This window comes from Anomaloglossus baeobatrachus, chromosome 1, assembly GCF_048569485.1.
Source record: "Anomaloglossus baeobatrachus isolate aAnoBae1 chromosome 1, aAnoBae1.hap1, whole genome shotgun sequence".
Classification (NCBI taxonomy): domain Eukaryota; kingdom Metazoa; phylum Chordata; class Amphibia; order Anura; family Aromobatidae; genus Anomaloglossus; species Anomaloglossus baeobatrachus.
In genome coordinates this window covers 412,062,738-412,086,032 of record NC_134353.1, presented here as the reverse complement: position 1 = coordinate 412,086,032, position 23,295 = coordinate 412,062,738, and positions in this window count along the sequence as shown.

Sequence of the window (23,295 nt, the reverse complement as noted above, 5' to 3'; positions counted from 1 at the left end):
TTTTTTGCCTTCCGAGCCCTGCCGTGCGCCTAAACAGTAGTTTCCCCCCCCACATATGGGGTATGGGATCAGCGTACTCAGGAGAAATTTTACAACACATTTTGAAATCCATTTTATCCTGTTGGCCTTGTGAAAATGAAAAAAAAAAAATAGAAACTAAGAGAATATTTTTGTGGTAAAATTTTTTTTTTTTCATTTTCACGGCACAACATTATGAAATTCCCTGAAGTACCTTGGGGTTCAAAGTGCTCAGTACACATCTACATAGGTTCCTTGTGGGGGTCTAGTTTACAAATTGTGGTAACTTTTGGGAGGTTTTCACCGTTTAAGCACTTCATGGGGTCTCCAAACCCGATATGGCATCCGCTAATGATTCCAACTAATCTTGCTTTCAAAAAATCAAATCACGCTCCTTTCCTTCTGAGCCCTGCTGTGCACCCAACAATTGATTTTCACCACATATGAGGTATCGGCGTACTCAGGAGAAATTGCACAATAAATGTTACAGTGCATTTTTTCCTGATACCCTTGTGGGAAAAAAAAGCTACCTGTTTGAAGTAACAATTTTGTGGTAAAAAAAAAATATTTTCACAGCTCACTGTTACAAACTTCTGTGAAGCCCCCCGAGGGTTCAAAGTGCTCACCAAACATCTAGATAAATTCCTTGAGGGGTCTAGTTTCCAAAATGGGGTCACTTGTGGGGGGCTCTGTTGTTAAATCATCTTAGGGGGTCTCCAAACCCAACATGGCATCCACTAATGAGCCAAGCTAATTTTGCTTTCAAAAATTCGAATGCCGGTCCTTCTCTTTTGAGGTCTGCTGTGTGCCCAAACCATTGATTTCCACCAAGTAGAAGGTATTGGCAAACGCAGAAGAATTTGAACAATACATTTTATAATGCATTTTCCCTGATTCCCTTCTGAAAAAAAAAGCTGCCTGGTTGAAGCAACAATTTTGTGATTTTTTTTAGTTTCACGGCTCAACGTTATCAACCTCTGTGAAGCCCCTGGGAGATCAAGGGGTTCATAAAACATCTAGATAAATTCCTTGAGGGGTCTAGTTTCCAAAATGGGGTCACTTGTGGGGAAGCTTCATTGTTTAGGCACCTCAGGGGGTCTCCAAACCCGACATGGTGTCCACTAATGATTCCAGCTAATTTTGCTTTCAAAAATTCACATGGCACTCCTTCTCTTCCGAGCCCTGCCATCCACCTAAACAACTGATTTCCACAACATATGAGGTATCAGTGTACTCAGGAGAAATTGCACAATACATATTATACTATTAGTGATACCCTTGTGAAAATGTAAAATTTTATGACTAAAGTAACATTTTTGTGTACAAAGTAAAATTTTCATTTTTTCCTTACACATTGCTTTGGTTCCTGTGAAGCACCTAAAGGGTTAATAAACTTCTTGGATGTGGTTTTGAGCAGTGTGAGGGGTGCAGTTTTCAGAATGGTGTCACTTTTGGGTATTTTCTCTCACCTAGGCCTCTCAAAGTCACTTCAAATGTGATGTGGTCCCTAAAAAATGGTTTTGTAAATTTTGTTAGAAATTGCTGATGAACTTTGACCCCTTCTAACTTCTTAACAAAATAAAATTTCAAAAATTGTGCTGGTGTAAAGTAGACATATGGGAACTGTTATTACATAACTATTTTGTGCGACATATCACTCGGATATATGGGCATACAATTTCAAAGTTTGAAAATTGTGAAATTTCAACATTTTCGACAAATTTCCTAAATTTTCACAAATAAATGCAAAAAATATAATGGCCTAAATTTACCACCATAATGAAATACAATATGTCATGAAAAAACAATCTTAGAATCACTGGAATGCATGGAAGCGTTCCAGAGTTATAACCTGCCCAAGTGACACTAGTCAGAATTGCAAAAATTGGCCCCGTCACTAGGGTAATTCTCAAATTACATTTGATCACTTTAAAAAGAAAAAGCTGCCATTCTTAAACCCTTACTCCAATTAGGATTTGAATACTCACAAAAGCTGAGAGTCTGCACGTTAAGCTCATATTGATTTTAGAACTGTATCTTGAAAATGTTTTGGTAAATAGCTAAAATGCCAAAACTTGTGACTGTCTAAATATTTCTGGACCTAACTGAATTACATTAATCTTCCAGGAATATTTTCTTTTCTTTCTAAGGCTATGTTCCCACGATGAACTTTGGTAAGTTCTTGATGTTAAAAAATTCTGCATATTTCTGCACTTCTTATGTAAAATAGGAAAGTCTAGCTCAAATAAACAATTTCTTCTTTATTGCAGGATGAATGGTCTATGTAACACAAAGGGTGGGGCCTAGCATTTAAATTTTTAAAAACAAAAGTGGGATAAGTGACGTTATCAGGCCTCTTGCTCCCCGACCTCTGCCAGTACAGACAAGACCCAATTTGGAGACCCATCTTGAACTCTTGATATTTAAAAACATTGCAGGTAGACAGCAGGACAGTGACAATTGCGCCCCCCCATTTGCCCAGAGTGTGTTTGCACAGCAGGGAGGTATGATCCATGCAAAACAAAGGATGTGGCCTCGGTGTCTCACATGATTCAAAAACACTAGGCATGGTCACTTCCATAAAGGCTGACGAGCTCTCACTTATCCTGACTGTAGTGGGTAAACGAGTGGAGGTTCTTCAGTCAGAGACCTGTGTGCAAATAGTTTTGACGATAACACAGCAGGAGGAAGAAGCAGCAGTTGTGGTTGATTTGGTGACCGATGGTTGAGTAGGCCTGGTAGTTCACATTTTAGTGCAGTAGAATCCCCACAGTAATGCATGTTGATTGCGCTCGTGCTGGTTCATTCATGTAGTTGTCAAATTATTTGAATTTTTGCCTGTAATGAGTAGTTGCTTACAATATTGGCAGATACCAAAATTTGGGTCATCCTTTGCAGTCTCAAGAAAGGCCCAGGCTAGGCAACCCTTCCGGCGAACTGCAGACCTGTGACCACTGCTGGCCACAGCCAGAATTGTGGCTGAAGATGCAGTGCATCTCATGGTTGTGTCACTAGGTGTTTGTGCAGGAATCGCCTACGTAACCTTCTCAGCTTCCTCCTTCCCCTGCTCCTCCACATCTGCTGAGCTACACTACTGCCTGTCTTACTCTGGGTTCACACAAAGTGGGTTATACAACTTTATCGTCAGGCTCTATGTTGTCTCACTTCTTTTCCTGACCTGACACTACATAACAGTATGTGTGCACCTCAGGTATCTTGAGTCTCATCATCATCACCTCCACCCAGGGGTTAACATCAGTCGACGGGCCCTGGGATCCTGGTCAGACCCTACTTTGTACAGGCCAGGATCCAATTGATAAAGATTTTGGGATCAGTGCAGATGTTTTCCTCCTCTTGAGTCTGGGAATCTTTGGAGCAGACCTCTAATGCCCATGAGATAGACTGTATGAACACCTCTGCAGACTTGTCCATGTGTGGTTCCACACAGTCAGTTTGCTGGTTGGAGATTTTAGACACTGGCGGAAACAAGTGTAATACGGGTGGAATCTCTGAGGAATGAACTGTGTGTGATGTTGAGGTGCAGACAGAGGAGTAGAGGCCACTTGAAGCCACACTTGTCATCCACTCTAGCACATGCTGTTTATCAGCCTTATTTCAAAGTTGGGTTTTTAAATCTCAAGACTCCAAGATGGGTCTTGTCTGTAGTGTCAGGGTTCTGGAAACAAGAGGTCTACGCCTGTCAGTCATCTTACAACCAATCAAAGAAAATCGCCAAAAACAATTAGATTATATAAATTTTATGAATTTTATTAATATGATTATTTTTTTTTTGTTTCTAAATCCAGCAAAGTAAAGTAATGAGAAAGTGCATAAAGCACCACAAAGGGCACAACAGAGACAATATGAGCAGTTCCTGAAAGGATATACAAAATTGGATTAATAAATGCTTATGTCCAATAGCGTGGCAGCTATAAGTCCCCTTACCTGGCAGCCAGACTGGCTTGCAAAGTCTCCTTAAGGAGAATAGTGTTCCCCCGTGGTCCCCACATAGCTTTCTCATGAGCCAGATCAGACACCCCCATACTTTGCACTGACGAGGGGCAAGCACCCCGAAACACTGTGTCTGCAAATTGGGATTCTGATCTGGCTTATATATCCTGAGTCATATTGCAAAGGATTGTTGAAAATCCACTTGTGACTTTTAGGATCGCTACTTCCAATAGGTGGCGCTGTGCTAGAGTTTGTCTCCTTTACTGGAGAGACAATTTGAATATATCCAATTAGGACTGTAAAAAGTCCTGTCCAGAGTCGCCGCCGCCGCCCGCCTGGACCCGCCCGACCTTGCCCGGCCGGCCCGGCCCCGCTCAACCCCCCGCGCGCGGGGCCTCGCGGGCCCGGCGCGAAGGACAGATTAGGTATACAAATACGCTTTGTATATTGAAAAAAGTGAATAAAAATATCAGTCATATACAGACACACCTTAAAAAATGTCAAAATCTGCAAAAGTCACAATTTTTTTTTTATATATATCACAACAAAAAAATATATAAAATCAATTGTCCGACGTGAATAGAGGTGACAACTGCATTATATAACAAGCATATCAAGGGCAAATGAAAATGCAGTTAAAAGAAGCTTTTAGCCAGCTGCTCAATTAATATGCATAGCTAAAGGCACACACAATCACATATATAGCATGTATAGAGATGTTTTTTTAAATCGATTTTTAAATCAGAAATGACCTGAAGTCATTATTCGCGACTGCCAAGCCAAACCAGAACCACGTGTTTTGGTGTGTAGCCTTTGTCAGGGGAGTGTGGCCTTTAGCCATGCATATGTAGCGCCCCTGAGACTGGTCGCTACAGGGTATATCATTATATCTTTCCCTGGCATGAAGAGGTTAACTCGGTAAGTTTACACACACCTCACATAGCTCCTCTAAACTCAGTCAGGAAATGACTCAGCCAGTTCCTAGCAGACCCAGGCACTGGGGGGAACTCCAGGTCACCATAACAACGATCTAGATCCTTGCAAAGGTGGGGGGGCAGGAGTAGGTGTAAGTTACAAAGCAGACAGGAAGTCGAGGTCAGTTCCAGTCAGACAGAGACAGAGCCAACACACTGTGGAGCAGCTCCCTGAGGGGTTGTTGCCAGGCACCCCTCAGGGAGGCAGAACAGAACCTTCTGGGATGTAACACCGCATCGACCTCTGCAGGAGTCTCCTGGAGGGATGGGACCCAGTACCAGTAATCGTGGGCAAAAGGAGTACAGCCACCAGGGAGAGTACGGTGTGAGTACTCACGGGACTGAGGAAGGAGACGGATGTCTCTGAAATGCGTAGAACTGTATAATAAAAATAAATCTTTTTAATCTACATGCATCAGTGGTTTCTAGCGCGGCATAAACCCGGTATTCTCCTCTACCTGTATATTACTCATGGGACTGAGCACAGGCGGCGTACAGAGCCCTACTTACGGAGGACGCTTCAAGCTTACCTGATAATGATCTGCCTGGTGAGGGGACCATCAAGGACCTTAATGACATTAGTGTCTGGGGCACAGCAGCAAAGAGGGAACCTGGGAACGGGGACAGAGGTCAGACCCAAGAGAGGTTCATGCTGCCTGCTATATGGGCCAAGACAGAGAGTGAGAGAGAGAGAGCAGGAGGGGATTCCTAGAATGCTTCAGGCCACGGGGACCCACCAAGTACAGAGTTGTGCACGGAGGAGAAAGCCCACCGATTACCAGACTGGACCAAACTTCAGACCTGCCTGGGATCGACTGGAGTCTCTGACAGCGAGAACCAGCACCTGGGACGCGATACCATCTTAACCAAAGAATAAAAGCATCTAGAACCCGCACCCGGTGACTCTGTGAGTAAATGCTGCCGCCCTGTGCTCCGGCGCTCCCGTGGACTGTCGCCTCTTTTTCACCAACCTCCCGGGGTCCTGCTCTGCCTGTAGGGAGCGATACCATCCTGGCTGCACCCAACATCTGGCCCGGAGAGAGACTCTGCAGCGGCGGCTAATTCTTGGCCGTGCACCACAGGTGGTGCTGAAAAGCATCCCCCATTCCCATCCAACACTGCTCCTGGAACAGGAAAAGTCGCAGGAAGGGTCGGCGGCGGAAGAGGCCGAGACCCAGTCGCCATTGCAACCAGCGACATGCTTCAGGGGGACCCTTCGCCCTCCTTTCATCCCCCCTCGCACTTGTTTGTCTATTCATGTAGCCGACGGGGCCATGGAGCCGGATCAGGTCAGTCACAGCAACCACAAGAAACCACTGGCCCGGTGACGAGTGCCCTAAGCCCCGTGGGGCACTACACATATTACTTGAGCAGCTTGCTAAATGCCTCTTTTAACTGCATCTTCATTTGCCTTTGATATACCGTATTTTTCGCTTTATAAGACGCACCTGATTATAAGACGCACCCCCAAATTTGGTGAAGGAATAGAGAATTTTTTAATAAATTGGGTCCGTCTTATAATGCCAGTGTCCGTCTAACAAATCATATAGGGTATATGTCCCTCATAGCCCCCCATCCTAAAATTAGCCCCCTTAATCTGTATATGGCCACCTTATATTGAATATAGCCCCCTTGTGCTGGCACACGTCCCCCAGTGGTGCCACATGTCCCCTATGGCTGGCACACGGCCCACTGTGGCGGCACACATGGCCCACTGTCGCTGCACACACGGCCCCCCTGTGGCTGCACACATGGCCCCCCCCTGTGGCTGCACACACGGCCCCCCCTGTGGCTGCACACACGGCCCCCCCCTGTGGCTGCACACACGGCCCCCCCCTGTGGCTGCACACACGGCCCCCCCCCTGTGGCTGCACACACGGCCCCCCCCCTGTGGCTGCACACACGGCCCCCCCCCCCTGTGGCTGCACACACGGCCCCCCCCCCCTGTGGCTGCACACACGGCCCCCCCCCCCTGTGGCTGCACACACGGCCCCCCCCCTGTGGCTGCACACACGGCCCCCCCCCTGTGGCTGCACACACGGCCCCCCCCCTGTGGCTGCACACACGGCCCCCCCCCCTGTGGCTGCACACACGGCCCCCCCCTGTGGCTGCACACACGGCCCCCCCCCTGTGGCTGCACACACGGCCCCCCCTGTGACTGCACACACGGCCCCCCCCTGTGGCTGCACACACGGCCCCCCCTGTGGCTGCACACACGGCCCCCCCTGTGACTGCACACACGGCCCCCCCCTGTGACTGCACACACGGCCCCCCCCCCTGTGACTGCACACACGGCCCCCCCCCTGTGGCTGCACACACGGCCCCCCCCTGTGACTGCACACACGGCCCCCCCCCTGTGACTGCACACACGGCCCCCCCCCTGTGGCTGCACACACGGCCCCCCCCCTGTGGCTGCACACACGGCCCCCCCTGTGACTGCACACACGGCCCCCCCCCTGTGGCTGCACACATGCTGCTGCTTTTAGTAAAATAAACTGTTTCCTTACCCTCTCCAGCACTGTGGTCTATCGTGTCCCCCTCCTCGGGGTTGAACTCCGGCCTCCTGCATTTCCTGGTTCTCGGCCGGTCATGTGATCGGCACGGCAGAGTGAAATCATCTCTGCTTGCCTTATCACAGACAGCAGCAGCAGGAGACCGGAGATCAGCGCTGGAGGAGGTGAGTAAAGAGTTTTTTATTTTACTATGGGTAGCAGCACGGGGGCCATAGCTAACACAGGGGGAGGGGGCATGTGCGATCACAGGGGGGCAGGCAGATATAATATGCACCGCTGCTCCAGCCCCTCAGCGTGATGCAGTTTCAGCACCACACTGCTGGACAGCGGCTGTGCATATTATATGAGCGGGAGCAGGAGAAGCTGTCACCTGCCCCACAGCACCGCTCAAGAGCTGCCACTACCTCCCCTGGACTCTGTAGTGTGTGTGTATATATATATATATGTACACCCCCCCCCGTATATTCGGATTATAAGACGCACCCCCTACTTTCCCCCAAAATTTGGGGGAACAAAAGTGCGTCTTATAAAGCGAAAAATACGGTACTTGTTATATAATGAAGTTGTCACCCCTATTCACATTGCTTTTATATATTTTTTATGTGTCTCCCCTTTTTTCCTCATAGACTGTAAGCTTACGATCAGGACCCTCACTCCTCTTGGTATCTGAGTTTTGTTATTTTGTATTGTATCATATTGTCTGTACATGTCCCCTCTGAATTGTAAAGCACTGCGAAATATGTTGGTGCTATATAAATAAAAAATATTATTATTTTTTCAGTGTCATATATAAACATTATTGTGACTTTTGAGATATACATCTTTATAGATTTTGATATTTTTTAAGGTGTCTCTGTATATGACTGTGATATTTATATGCACTTTTTTCAAAATATAAAGTGTATTTGTATACCTATTTAGGAATAATTTTTACAGTCTTAATTGGTATATGTCCATATATATGTCCATTGTATATCCTTTCTGGAACTGTTCATACTGTCTCTGTTGTGCCCCTTGTAGTGCTTTATGCACTTTCACTTTCTCATTACTTTACCTTGCTGTTTTTTTTTTTTTTTTTTAAAAAATATACATTTTTTTTCCGTATTAATAAAATTAATAAAATATATATAATCTAATTGTTTTTGGCTATTTTCTTTGGTTGTAGTTTGTCCTTCAATAGCCTTTTTCCATTTATATTTGATTAATGATGCATTATCACCATTGGGTAGTATCTATATACCTCTCATAGCGGCATAACTTTGGTGTTAATCTGTCATCTTGCTGTCTCTGGTGAAGTAAGAAATGTTGGTTTAGGCCTTGCTGGTCCCAAGCATTCATATTGTGGTGTGTCACTGTTTTTAGCCTGTGCCAATTGCTGTCACCTTTCCTGTTGCCTGACCTTAAGTTTTGGAAATGTGTAGACTCCAAGTAGTCTCTTTGTCTGTATTGCCAGGGATTTGGGAGCAAGAGGCTTGTGTCTGTCGCTCATGCATCTCCTGATTTTTAAAATAAAAATGCCAGCCCACATCCTGTGTGCTACATGGACCATACTTCCCTGCTGTGCAAACACACTGTGGAAAAATGGGTGTTGAGAAATTGATGCCACTGTATTGCTCTCTGCATGAAAGGTTCTCAATCTCAAGACTCCAAGATGGGTCTCCAAATTGTCTTTTGTCTATATTGCTAGGGTACTGGGAGCAAGAGGCCTACGCCTCTCATTCATCCATCCCTTGATTCTTAAAATGAAAACGCCATGCCACATCCTGTGTGTAGGTCAATGCAATCAGGCAGTGCTTAAATTAATATGCATTGGAGAACGCAAACACACTGCTGTAGAGTTGTGGACCACTATTCATGCCAATTTTGATCAATGACTGTCTCCACTGAACCAAGAGCCAGGGAAGGAAGTGTGGGCTAACGGTGAAAATCTGGTGGCGGCACTATGCCTTGGTGACATCACATGGGCATTGCATGGATCACGAGCTCAACCTGGTTGTATAGAAATGCCTAGGGCATTGTTCAGGCCTGGATGTCCTGCTGCAGAAGGCATAGTCACTGTGTGCTCATCTTTTAAAATGTATATGTCAGGCAACATCCTGTTTGTTGAACGGATCATACTACCCTGCTGTGCAAACACACAATTGGGAAATGTGGGGAGGGGGCAATAGATGCCACTGCCCTGCTGTCTGCCTGAAAGGTTTTTAATCTCAAGACTCCAAGATGGGTCTCTAAATTGTCTTTTATCTGTAGTGTCAGGGTACTGGGAGCAAGAGGTATACACCTGTGTATCATTATACTGTCTCTAGTGAGGATAGAAATGTTGGTTCAGGCATTGATACAGAGATTCCAAGTAGAGTCTCCAAATTGACTTTTGTCTGTAGTGCCAGGGTTCTAGGAGCAAGAGGCCTAATCCTGTCACTCATGCATCTATTTATTTTTAAATTGTTTATTTAACAGCAAAGGAGTAAAACAGATATAATTCGACAATAACTGAACCATTACGAAACAGAATTACCAAATACATATGAAAAAAGTCAAAATAATAGTTGTGCAATGTTTGCCGAATTTTTGAATTTTTGTGGGGAAGAGGAGATAGAAGAAGAAAAGAGCACAGCAGATAAAAAGAGGGGGAGTAGGAGAAGTGCAGAAAAGGTGTAAGCAGAAGAGAAGGGAGCAGCGCAGATCTGAAAGGGGGGAGAGGAGAATAAACACAGGCAACACAAAACAAAGACAAGCACCAATCAGGTATCGACCTGATACATAAACATAAAAAGTACCTGTTATTCAGTCCAGGACTATCCATTTACCAGAGTTGTTATATATGGAATATTTGAACCCAATTCAATAATGCCAAGTTCTGTAGAAGGCATCATATCTGTTGTGTAGAGAAGTTGTCAGATCCTCCATGTACAGTTATTCACTCTGTCCGCCCATATAGACAAACTTGGAGTAACAGAGGACCTCCATCTCAGGAGGACACAGGCCCTGGCCGCCATTACCAAAAATCTGAACAGAGAACTTTTATAAGACTGAGAAGAGGACTCAGAAAGTTGAAATAAAAACAATTCAGGGTCCAAGGTCTGTGTGGTACTTGTCACCAACCTGATAAAGTCTATCACTCCCTTCCAGAATTGTTGCAGTGCCAGACACAACCAAAAAATGTGTCAGAAGTCCCCCTCCCCCACTCCACATCTCCAACAATTAGAATCAACAGCAAGGTATATCTTATGAACCCTATACCATGGACATAAGATATTTAAAATTTGCTTCTTGGCGTTTAGAACTAATCGAGGTCTTATGGGTGAGAGATAGAACCTTGTCTCTGGTCAGGTGAAAAAGAAATTCTAAGATCCCTTCATCTCATTATTGAAAAGGCTGGAGATTTCACTGTTCTTATCAGTAACAGAAAGAGCTGAAAAAAATCAGGGTATTTGAGTTGTTCTCGTTTTCACTCATGGACTAAAAGGACAAAATGTCACATGTGACAACTTTTTCACATCCTACCAACTGGGGCAGATGTTGTGAAAAAGACAACTTACCATGCTGGGTACTGTAAGGAAAAACAAGCCAGAACTGCAGCAAGGTATCCTTAGTAAAAGAGATGTGTATAGTTCTACTTTATTATTTATTTTAGTGTTGTGTCTTACAGTTCCAAAAAAAACAAACAGGTCATTCTCATGAGCACAATGCACCATGACGATGCAATAAGTAATCGAGAAGACATAAAGCCGGACACAATATTAGATTATAATTCCACAAAAGGGGCAGTTGATACTCTAGATATTGCAATATCAACATACATATGCAAAGGCAAAGCCCATCGGTGGTCAATTATTATATTTTACACCATTCTGGATGTTTCTGCATAAAATGCATTTGTTTTATGGAGAGAAATTGACCCCAATTGGAACAGAAATAAGCCGCATAAAAGATGATTTTTTTTCTGGAAGAACTAGGAAAATCCCTAGATAGGCCGTATATTGAAGCCAGAAAAGTACTGACAGGCTGATTGACATGGATGTTGCTTTTCTGTCAGCTAAAGAAAGATGTTTTTCTTCTCGGGATCTTCAAGTTATGTCTCTACTTGATTTTAGAGATGCGTGAACCCGCAAATGTTTAAAACAAAAAAAAGTGCGGTTCGTGACCAGGCTTGATCCTAAACTTCACCTTGGATGCAAAACACCATATACAGTTAGGTCCAGAAATATTTGGACAGTGACACAATTCTCGCGAGTTGGGCTCTGCATGCCACCACATTGGATTTGAAATGAAATCTCTACAACAGAATTCAAGTGCAGATTGTAACGTTTAATTTGAAGGTTTGAACAAAAATATCTGATAGAAATTGTAGGAATTGTACACATTTCTTTACAAACACTCCACATTTTAGGAGGTCAAAAGTAATTGGACAAATAAACCAAACCCAAACAAAATATTTTTATTTTCAATATTTTGTTGCGAATCCTTTGGAGGCAATCACTGCCTTAAGTCTGGAACCCATGGACATCACCAAACGCTGGGTTTCCTCCTTCTTAATGCTTTGCCAGGCCTTTACAGCCGCAGCCTTCAGGTCTTGCTTGTTTGTGGGTCTTTCCGTCTTAAGTCTGGATTTGAGCAAGTGAAATGCATGCTCAATTGGGTTAAGATCTGGTGATTGACTTGGCCATTGCAGAATGTTCCACTTTTTTGCACTCATGAACTCCTGGGTAGCTTTGGCTGTATGCTTGGGGACATTGTCCATCTGTACTATGAAGCGCCGTCCGATCAACTTTGCGGCATTTGGCTGAATCTGGGCTGAAAGTATATCCCGGTACACTTCAGAATTCATCCGGCTACTCTTGTCTGCTGTTATGTCATCAATAAACACAAGTGACCCAGTGCCATTGAAAGCCATGCATGCCCATGCCATCACGTTGCCTCCACCATGTTTTACAGAGGATGTGGTGTGCCTTGGATCATGTGCCGTTCCCTTTCTTCTCCAAACTTTTTTCTTCCCATCATTCTGGTACAGGTTGATCTTTGTCTCATCTGTCCATAGAATACTTTTCCAGAACTGAGCTGGCTTCATGAGGTGTTTTTCAGCAAATTTAACTCTGGCCTGTCTATTTTTGGAATTGATGAATGGTTTGCATCTAGATGTGAACCCTTTGTATTTACTTTCATGGAGTCTTCTCTTTACTGTTGACTTAGAGACAGATACATCTACTTCACTGAGAGTGTTCTGGACTTCAGTTGATGTTGTGAACGGGTTCTTCTTCACCAAAGAAAGTATGCTGCGATCATCCACCTCTGTTGTCATCCGTGGACGCCCAGGCCTTTTTGAGTTCCCATGCTCACCAGTCAATTCCTTTTTTCTCAGAATGTACCCGACTGTTGATTTTGCTACTCCAAGCATGTCTGCTATCTCTCTGATGGATTTTTTCTTTTTTTTTCAGCCTCAGGATGTTATGCTTCACCTCAATTGAGAGTTCCTTAGACCGCATGTTGTCTGGTCACCGCAACAGCTTCCAAATGCAAAACCACACACCTGTAATCAACCCCAGACCTTTTAACTACTTCATTGATTACAGGTTAACGAGGGAGACGCCTTCAGAGTTAATTGCAGCCCTTAGAGTCCCTTGTCCAATTACTTTTGGTCCCTTGAAAAAGAGGAGGCTATGCATTACAGAGCTATGATTCCTAAACCCTTTCTCCGATTTGGATGTGAAAACTCTCATATTGCAGCTGGGAGTGTGCATTTTCAGCCCATATTATATATATAATTGTATTTCTGAACATGTTTTTGTAAACAGCTAAAATAACAAAACTTGTGTCACTGTCCAAATATTTCTGGACCTAACTGTAAGTCTAAGGGGACCTGAATTTCAGTGTTATAAAATGGTATTAGTGAGTGCTAGGGGGCAGCAAAAGGAAGGAAAATAGAGATTAAAGAAGTACAATTATACTGTACTTACCAAGTTTCCACGTGGCTGTCACACTGCTTTGAGGTCCATGCATTAACTTCATGAAAGTTCACTGCTTCCCCCACCCACCCTCTGAGACAGTGTCTGTGATTGGTTGCAGTCAGACTGCCGGCATACCGGTGTGTGTCATTTGTTGCCTTTATAGTAGCTGACTGGGTCCCGGAAGTGGAGTGTAAAAATAAATTATTGGAAAAAATGGTTTAGGATCCCCCTATTTTGATACTCAATGCAGATAATGTATACAGCTGGAGGCTGCAGTTCCTAGCTGTGTGAGTTACCTTAGATGTGTATCAAAATACAAGGGACACCCATGGCTTTTTTAAAACTTTTAAAATAAATAAAAAACAGCATGCAGTCCCCCATTTTGATACTTAGCCAAGTTAAAACAGACAGCTGGGGGCCGGTATTTTCAGGCTGGGGAGGCCCTCAGTTACTGGGTTGTTCCTAGCCTAAAAATAGCATCTCTCAGCCAACTCATATTTGGCGCATTCATTAGATGCACCAATCTTGGTGCTTTACCTCGCTCAAACCGATTGCCCTGGAGGGGTGGCAGTTGAAAGCTGTGGTTTGTAAAAAATCACAGCTGTCATGAAACCCGAAGTAAGTAATGGGTAGAGGTGTATGAGACCCCATTGCTAATAATGTAAGTAGAAAGAAATAAACACATTACACAAAGAAAAATCCTTGTAAAAGCACAAAAAAAATCTTTTTTCTCCAATTTATTAACCCCCAAAACATCCCTGGGGGTCCACCAAAAACCACACCACAATGTTCCATGACGAATTCAGCTCTGCTATATCTGAGGTCACAGTGCGCAGTCACAATAGAAATCAGTGCAGTTTCAGGGACACACTGACGGAGTCACAGCTGTGAGCGATGACGTCAGTGAGTTCACCTGATGTCACAGCTGTTTGTTCCCACGGTATGCCAGCTGTGACCTCAGATGAACTGACCTGAGGGGAACTCATTGAACTCAGTGACCTTACTTCAGGTGAAGCTATTCAACTCAATGATAGATGACTAGATTAGGTGATGTACGCACGTTGAGTATTTAGTTGCAGACATATCTGCACCACACCTGCCTCTCCTGCGGTTTCGGTGCGTTTTTCTGCCAAGAGATGAAAATTTGGTGCAGAAATGTTTGCAGCCGAATACCATCTTTTTCAGATTATAAGACGCACTTTTCCTGCCAAAAAATTTTAGAAGAAAATGAGGGGTACATCTTAAAATCCAAATATAGCTTACCGGGGGGGCTGTCTGTGTGGTGACCGGGTGCGTTTGGGCGGCTGGTTGCCTGTGGCTGCGTGCGGGTAGTCGGGTGCCTGTGGCTGTGTGCGGGCAGCCGGGTGTCTGTGGCTGCATGCGGGCATCCGGGTGCCTGTGGCTGCGTGCGGACAGCCAGGTGCCTGTCGGTGCCAGCTGCCTCTCTGTGCTGGTGGGTAGGCAGGCGGCCTGCTGGCTGCCACTCTGTGCATGCGGGAAGGTTGCCATGTGGACTGCGGTGGCTGTGCGGACTGTGGTGGCTGTGTGGCAGGTGTCCCAGTGTGTCCGCGCTTCCAGTTTCAAATGATGGTGCCGGGAGTCAGCGCGTGTGCAGATGGAGCTCTTGGATGAGGGCTCCGTCTGCGCACGCGCTGCTCCGGGAGTCAGCACGTGCTCAGATGGAGCCCTTGGATGAGAGCTCCATCTATGCATGCGCCGCTCCAGGCGCCATCATTTGAACCGGGACTGCGGACAGACTGGGACACTCACCACAGCGGCGTGCTCCACCACTGACCCATCGCCGCTGCCGCCACTGACCCGCCGCCACTGCCCCCACGGACCCGCCGCGGCTGCCAGCACAACGTCTGCCTCCTGTGACCCCGCTTCACCACCATTGGTGCCCACCCTCTGGTAAGACAAAACCGGAGTATAAGAATTAGATTAAACTGGCTCAACCGTGTGACTGGTGCTCTGAAGTAAAACTATAACCAGAATAGAGAGGTAACGTCGGCACTCATAAAAAATGAAGACGTAGCAAGAATATTTGTGTGCTTTTTTATTGTGAAAAATTATAACAAAAACATTCCTAGTCGTTACCACCAACGTTTCGGCCTTGGTTTGTGGCCTTTAGCATGGTGATAGGAATTTACATATGGAACAGATAATCATAATTACAGTAATCAAAACTACTGTATGTAAAACATACCTGTTATCACATGAGGTAGTGTTTATATCAAATAGCAGTGCTGTATCAGAGCACATATAAAGATACGTGAGCTAAAAAACTATAACATGATCTATGTTATATATAACAGGTATGTTTTACATACAGTAGTTTTGATTATTTACATTTATGCAAGAATTTTATCATCTAATCTTATTATATATGTATATAGACCCAGTCTTAGACACCTCATCAACATAAGAATACCTATTACCTCCTTCACAAGGATACATAAATCCTTTAAGTTCACATTGCCTTCACAGGTATGTCAATTCATGTCCTTGTCAATTTTTACATCATTTTTTCCACGTTTAACCTGGCCCATCATAATTTTTATTTTTACTTACATTGACTCTGATATTTATCTCTCATAGGAACATTTTTTTTTTATTTCTATGGGCTTGCAACCAATAGTACTACATTGATAGACATTACCTTCCTAAACGTTATATATTGGTGGACGCACATGGAAATGATTTTTACGTTCTTTTGTCATTGAGGTAACATATCCCATGAATATCTCCTAAGTCCTTTCTTTTTCGCCTATCTCCCTTTTTCTCTTGGTTTCATGAGATCTTGCATACTCTTTTGCTTCCATATTGCTTCCTTATGGTCTGTATGTGGTTTTACATATCATTTTGCATATCATGTTATACTTACCATGTTCTTTCTTTTCATCTAGAATTGATATAGATTTTCAACGACTTGCAATTTGAAAAACACAATGTAAGTTGTTTTTTCCATAGGTACGCGTACATTCGTCTCATGCTCTTGTTTTTCATAATGTACTTTGATCATATTTTGTGACATATTTGTAAAGAACTTTGTGTAGTCTTTCTATCACTTAATACACTGTAATTGTGATTATCTGTTCCATATGTAGATTCCTATCACTGTGATAAAGGCCACAAACCAAGGCCGAAACGAAATGTGACTAGGAATATTTTTGTTATAATTTTTCACAATAAAAAAGCACTCAAATATTCTTGCTCCTCCTTCTTCAGTTTTTATGAGTGCCGAAGTTACCTCTCTATTCTAGTTATAGTTTTACTTCAGAGTCCTAGTCACACGGTTGAGCCAGGTTTATCTAATTCTTATCTGTCCCATTTTTTACCTGTTGCTCCTGTGTTCGCAAAAAATTCACATACATGTCTTCCACTGCCTTTGCCTATAGAGACGAGGAAATATCGAGTATCCTATCTAGAGTATCTAATACTAATCCTTTTCTTTCTATTCCCACTAAGGAAATCAGGTCAAGGGAATATGAGAAGGAACTCGAGAGACTGGTAGCCCTGGACTTGCATTGTATTACACTTGCTGAGTACTACAAAACTCAGAGAATTCCATGTGGCTTAAGAGTCTCATTACGACCAACACTTTTTTCGGATGATACCTTATACTGTACAAAATTTGAGAGCATTTTAAACAAGTGTTCTATGGATATTATTGTACTTACAATTGAATTTCTACAGAAAGAGATCGGTGAAGTGGACCTGAAGATCAAAGGTATAGAGGAACAACTAGCGAACACCCTCTCAGAAACAGGTTGGAACGGGTTTAAAACCATTACACCCAGTAACATCACAGACTTTACGAAGAATCTTCAAGCCCGCAAGAGATCCAAGTTTCTCAGAGACCAGGACGACTACCTGAAAGAGAGTCTACAGATGGCAATTCACCGATACAGACAGATGTCCCAGACGTTATAGACCAACCTTCTCCTCCACAAGCTCAGACAGCGAGCCAAGCTCACACCATTCAGCACATTTTTTTGGCCAACATCGCCAACCACGGGCAAAACGAGGAGGGGGAGGAGAAAACCCAAGCACAACTTCCCAAATCCAGACACGCTCACTGGTAGGTCAGACCTCATTTTTAACATCTCTTCCTATACCATATCACCTACAGAGATTCAGGTCTTATAAAAGGGACTCTCATTCTGCCCCACTCCAGCCTTTGACTCCTTCACATTTTCAGGAAACTGATATGACTTCCCCACTTAATGAAATTTCCCAATCAGATACATTCTATCTTAAATCACTTGATCTCAGACTACCTAGTTCTTTTAATCCACCAAGAAACGACCCTGTGGAGACATTCATATCTCTGGTAACAAGAGATGTTTCAGTGATCACTAAAAACTTTGAGAGAGGTAATAAATGATTAAAACATAATTTAACACCGGAAGAAAGTCGTGCAATCAAGAATCTCAAACACAACAAAAATCTTATCATTAAGCCGGCTGACAAAGGGGGTACCATTGTTGTCATGGACAAGGCATATTACTTATCCGAAATTCCTAGTCAACTCAGTGACCTGTCTACCTATGCACCTATCCCACGGGATCCAACACCACAAATGAAGATTCTTATTAAGGATAAGATTGATCCCTATCTCCAGTTGGGTACCATAGATAGTAAACTGGCTGAATATCTTGTCAAGATTAACCCCATTATGCCAATTTTTTACACCCAACTAAGGTGCACAAAAATTTACAGAGACACCCAGGTCGTCCTATTGTTGCTTCTACGGACTCCGTACTCTCGCCACTTTCCATTACATTAGAGAAGATTCTTACTCCCCTTATTCCAAATAGTCCATCATATATCAAGGATACATCAGATTTTTTGACACATCTTCACACTATTGAGAGAGTCACCTCCAATAGCCTTCTGGTCACCCTCGATGTCAATAGATTGTCCACAAGGATTAATCACCAGCTTGGCATCGAGGCTGTCAGGTGGTTCCTAGATAAATTCAGTTCTTTAGCTAACTTACAGAAAAAATTCTGTCTGAATGTTTTGGAAATTGTTTTAGAAAATAATTTTTTTCTTTTCGAAGACCAATTCTTCGCCCAGCGCCGGGGTACAGCGATGGGGTCGAATGTAGTGCCTCCATATGCAAACATATTTATGGCACAATTTGAAGATATTTACATCTATAGACATCCACTTTATCTCCAATATGTGCAAACCTGGAGGCGTTACATTGACGACATTTTTGTCATATGGCGAGGTGACTCTACTTCTCTTCAGACTTTTTTTTAATGACATCAATACCTTTGTATTAAGCTTGACATTTACCCTACATCAGGATTCACATATTATCAACTTTCTGGATACATTGGTCCTAGTTGCTCCTGATGATAAAATCAGTACAGATCTTTATACGAAGAATTTTAAGATTTATGGTGAGCACTCAATCAAAAAATAGATTATTTAGAGGTGCGAGTGAGGGGACCGTGGTCCTGTCCGTATACAACAATTATAGACACTGCACTCTCCTTAGAATAGAGGAAAAAGTTTTTTGAAGAAAAAAGAAGACAAAGTTGAATCTTTCTTATGCAAACACACTTGTACTTTTATTGATATGGTGACTAAGAAGACATGGGACGTTTCGGCCTTACTCGGCCTTTATCACGCCAAGTCACTGTAAAAAGTGCACAAAAACAATAATGAATATTTTATATATAATACAGATACATATTTACATATTTACAGTACAATATACACAAGTTAGGTTTCTTAGAATGCAAATATATCCAATGAGATAAAAGGAAAATAGAAAAACGTACAATAATGGTATAAGACAATAGTATTGAAGATCTCTCAGCAAGATATAGCATACCTGCACCGAGGAATTTTTTTTCACAGGAGAATTTTTCAAAAGAAGAAAAGAGGATGTGGGAGAAATCCACCAATAGGGTCTTTTTAGTAGTAAAAATCACTGGAGGTAAGTTCTGTGAATAAATTATATGTCCATAAGCTTACTTAGTATACATTCTATGTGTAGAACGGGGGTGGGAGGGAAAGGGCGATGGGGAAGGGAAGGGAGATGGGGATACCTGGTTAGTGTTATCCACAAGTTTTCTTTTTTAATTTTTTCGTGGTTCCGTCCTTTGTATGGATGGTAGCCAGTGTCATTAATTAGTAGAGCCAGAGGGTCTTTATGGTGGGCTATACCTTTATGAATACGAATATATACGAAGAAAACGGATAAAAATAGCTTACTGCACTATGCAAGCTGTCACCCGAAATATACTAATAGGGCACTTCCCCTTTCACAACACATGAGAGTACAACGGATTGTAACTGATCCCTCACAATGCATTATATGTCACCAAGAGATGGAGAAAAAATTCATAGATAGGGGTTACCCCTCTGACATTGCTAATAGTGTTGAACCACCCCCCTAGAGTTCGAGTTCTGTTCGTCGAACGGCGGCTTGGTTCGGCGAACGATCGACGAACACCTTCGAACCCCATTGAAAACAATGGCAGGCAAACAAAAACACATACAAGCACATTATACATGTACACATACAGTTAATAAACATTGCCATTATACTAACAGGTCCCCGCGACGTGTTCTGCACTCTGTCTCCCGCTGATTTTGCTTCCGATCATCGCTGCGCCCTCCCGGTAACCAGCACTGATGATAGGACCTTCTGTGATGTCAAAATAGCATGTGACCAGTCTATTCTTTCATTGGCTACAGACTGGTCACATGGCTAGACGTCATGCTAGGTCCTGTCAGTGCATCTCTCCAGTACGCGGTGCTCGTTTGAGCAGCTCTGTGTACCGGCGAGATGCTCTGGCACATGGTCGACTCCCCGTCCATGCATGTCGGCGCTCTTTACAGAGTCAGCCCACCGGCAAGGACTGGATGCCACAGCCGGTGAATAACGGAGATCACCGTTGCTATAGTAAGCCGCCTGTCAGCGTTGACGTCACCGCTTACAGCCCGCAGTCTCTGATCACTCACTGAGTGATTACACTGCACGGGAGCAGCAGCGTCTTCCTCCCAAGCAGTGCTGTCTGATGTAGTAGAGCTGCATGGGTTGAAAGAGAAAGAAGACAGAAGACCAGGATCGTGGAGGGTTGAGAGGGAGTAATAAACATGGGGTCTCTAAGTGTGTCTGTGCATTTCTATTAAAGTATTTTTTGTGTGGTGTCTTTTTTTTAACCCTTTATTCGAGATTCTTAATAGCTGGGTCAAACTTGCTTGACATTAAGAATCTCTGGCTTAATACTAGCTAGTAAAACAAAGCTAGTATTAACCCATTATTACCCAGCGAGCCACCCGGCTTCAGGGCAGCTAGAAGAGTTGGATACAGTGCCAGATGATGGCGCTTCTATGAAAGTGCCATTTTCTGGGGTGGCTGCAGACTGCAATTGGCAGCAGAGGGGCCCAGAGAGCTCGGGCCAACCTGTGCTGCGGATTCCAATCCCCAGCTGCCTAATTGTACCTGGCTGGACATAAAAATGGGGCGAAGCCCATGTCGTTCTTTTAATTATTTCATGAAATTCATGAAATAATTAAAGGCCTTCCCTATATTTTTAGTTACCAGCTGGGTACAAATAGGCAGCTGGGGTTTGGGAGCAGCCGTACCTGCCTGCTGTATCTGACTAGCATACAAAAATATGGCGAAGCCCACGTCATTTTTTTTGGTGGGCAAAAAACTCCTGCATACAGTCCTGATGGAGTATGCTGAGCCTTGTAGTTCTACAGCTTCTGTCTGTATGGAGGAGAGCAGACAGCAGCTGCAGAACTACAAGGCTCAGCATCCTCCATCCAGGACTGTATGCTGGAGGGAGAGACAGCCAGGTACAACTAGGCAGCTGGGTATTGGAATCCGCAGTGCAGGGTGCCCAAGCCTTCTGGGCTCCCCTGCTACGAATTGCAGTCTGCAGCCACCCCAGAAAATGGCGTTTTCATAGAAGTGCCATCTTCTGGTCCTGTATCCAACTCTTCAAGCTGCCCTGTTGAAGGGTGGCTCGCTGGGTAATAATGAAGTTAGGGCTAGCTGTATATTATCAACTGGCCCTAAACCCGAAATTCATGGTGTCACGCCAATATTAGACATGGCCACCATGAATTTCTAGTACAGATAAGAAAAAACACAACACACAGACAAATATTTTTATTATAAATAAAACACAACACAATTAGTGACTCCAGCTTTATTGAAATAAACAACCCCCCGCCGCAGTAATCCTGGGTCAAGGGTCCCGCGCTGTCCAATCTAGATCCAATCTCATTTGATCGGCTTGCTGGAAGGCAAAGTGATCAGATGATGTGTCAGGTTCAAGGGCCTGAATCACATGACACAGTAGCTGATTGTATAAACAGCTTTTTTACAATCAGCTGATGCATCAGTGCAAAAAAAACACAGAAAACAAACTACACACTTCTGTGCAGACTCCTGTCCAGCAGCAGCAGTTGATAGTTTAGCCGGCCAGGCGGTAAAAAGCCAGCCTCACTGCTCGACTTATAGTGTCAGCTGATGCCATCAGGTGACCGCATCAGCTGATCATTGCCAGGCCTGAGAAAGAGAAAAGAGAGAGAAAAGAGAGAGAAAAGAGAGAGGGAGGGAGAAGAGAGAGAAGAGAGAGAGAGGAGAGAGAAGGGAGAGAAGAGGAGAGAAGAGAGAGAGCGAGAGAAGAGAGAGAGGAAAGAGCAATGCAGCCTCATTCCGTGAACTTCTCCCATTTTAGAGGTGTGTACACCAGCTCACAGCTGATGTCCGGCTCCTCACCTCAGTGCGTCATTAAATTAAATTATAATTATATAATAATTATAATTTACAATTAAAAATAAATTAAATTAAATTCTTTACCGGGACAGCCGGGACTCAAACTCATGAACTAATTCTCCTTTGGCAGCAGCTCTAGCCATTGAGCCACTGCCTCTAATGAAAAGCATAGGAAGATTTGGCAATCTTGACCTCTGTTTTGCGCTTGAGAATCCAGAAGTGGAATATTCAGCTACAAAGAGGAGAGAGAGAGGGAAAATAGAGAAAAAGAGAGAGAGAGAGAAAAAGATAGAAAAAGAGAGAGAAAAAGATAGAAAAAGAGAGAGAGAAAAAGAAAGAGAGAGAGAAAAAGAGATAGAGAGAGAAAAAGAGAGAAAAATAAAGAAAAAGAGAGAGAGGGAGAAAGAGAAAAGAGAGAAAAAGAGAGAAAAAGAGGGAAAAAGAGAAAAAGAGAGAGAGAAAAAGAGAGAGAGAGAGGGAGAAAGAGAAAAAGAGAGAAAAAGAGGGAAAAAGAGAGAGACAAAGAGAGAGAGAGGGAGAAAGAGAAAAAGAGAGAGACAGTGAGACAGCTGTCACTCATCGTGGGGGCGTGTCTGACTGCAACCAATCATGGGCGCCGGTGGTCGGGGAAAGCAGGGAATACCTGATTGAATAATGAAGCGGCAGCCATTTTCAAAAGAGGAAAAGCCGCCGGAGCTTTGTGACAGCCGTGCAGCCTCGCGCCTGTGATCGGTGAGTAGGAAAGAGAACGGGATTTTGCTGGGGACGCAGGACGCATGCAGATACACAACGTGCGCACATACTTACTGTGAAAAGCCACGCTTTTGGTGATCGAACCGTTCTCGAACGGTAACTCGAACTGCCGAGCTTTAAGCAAATCGTTTGAGTTCATCGAACGACTCGAACACCGCCCAAGATCACTCGAATTTGAAATTGGCGAACCGTTCGACTCGAGCATCGCTCAACTCTAATTGCTAACGTCCGCCAGACCGAGATCATCATTGATGAATCCCAGGGTTGCATTTATTAGTACTTATCATCCTTTTCAGCAGATGATACGTGGTGTCATTTTGAAACATTAGGACTCCTTGGGTAAATCATACCCATCAATCCCTAAATTCCATTCTGCACCACTT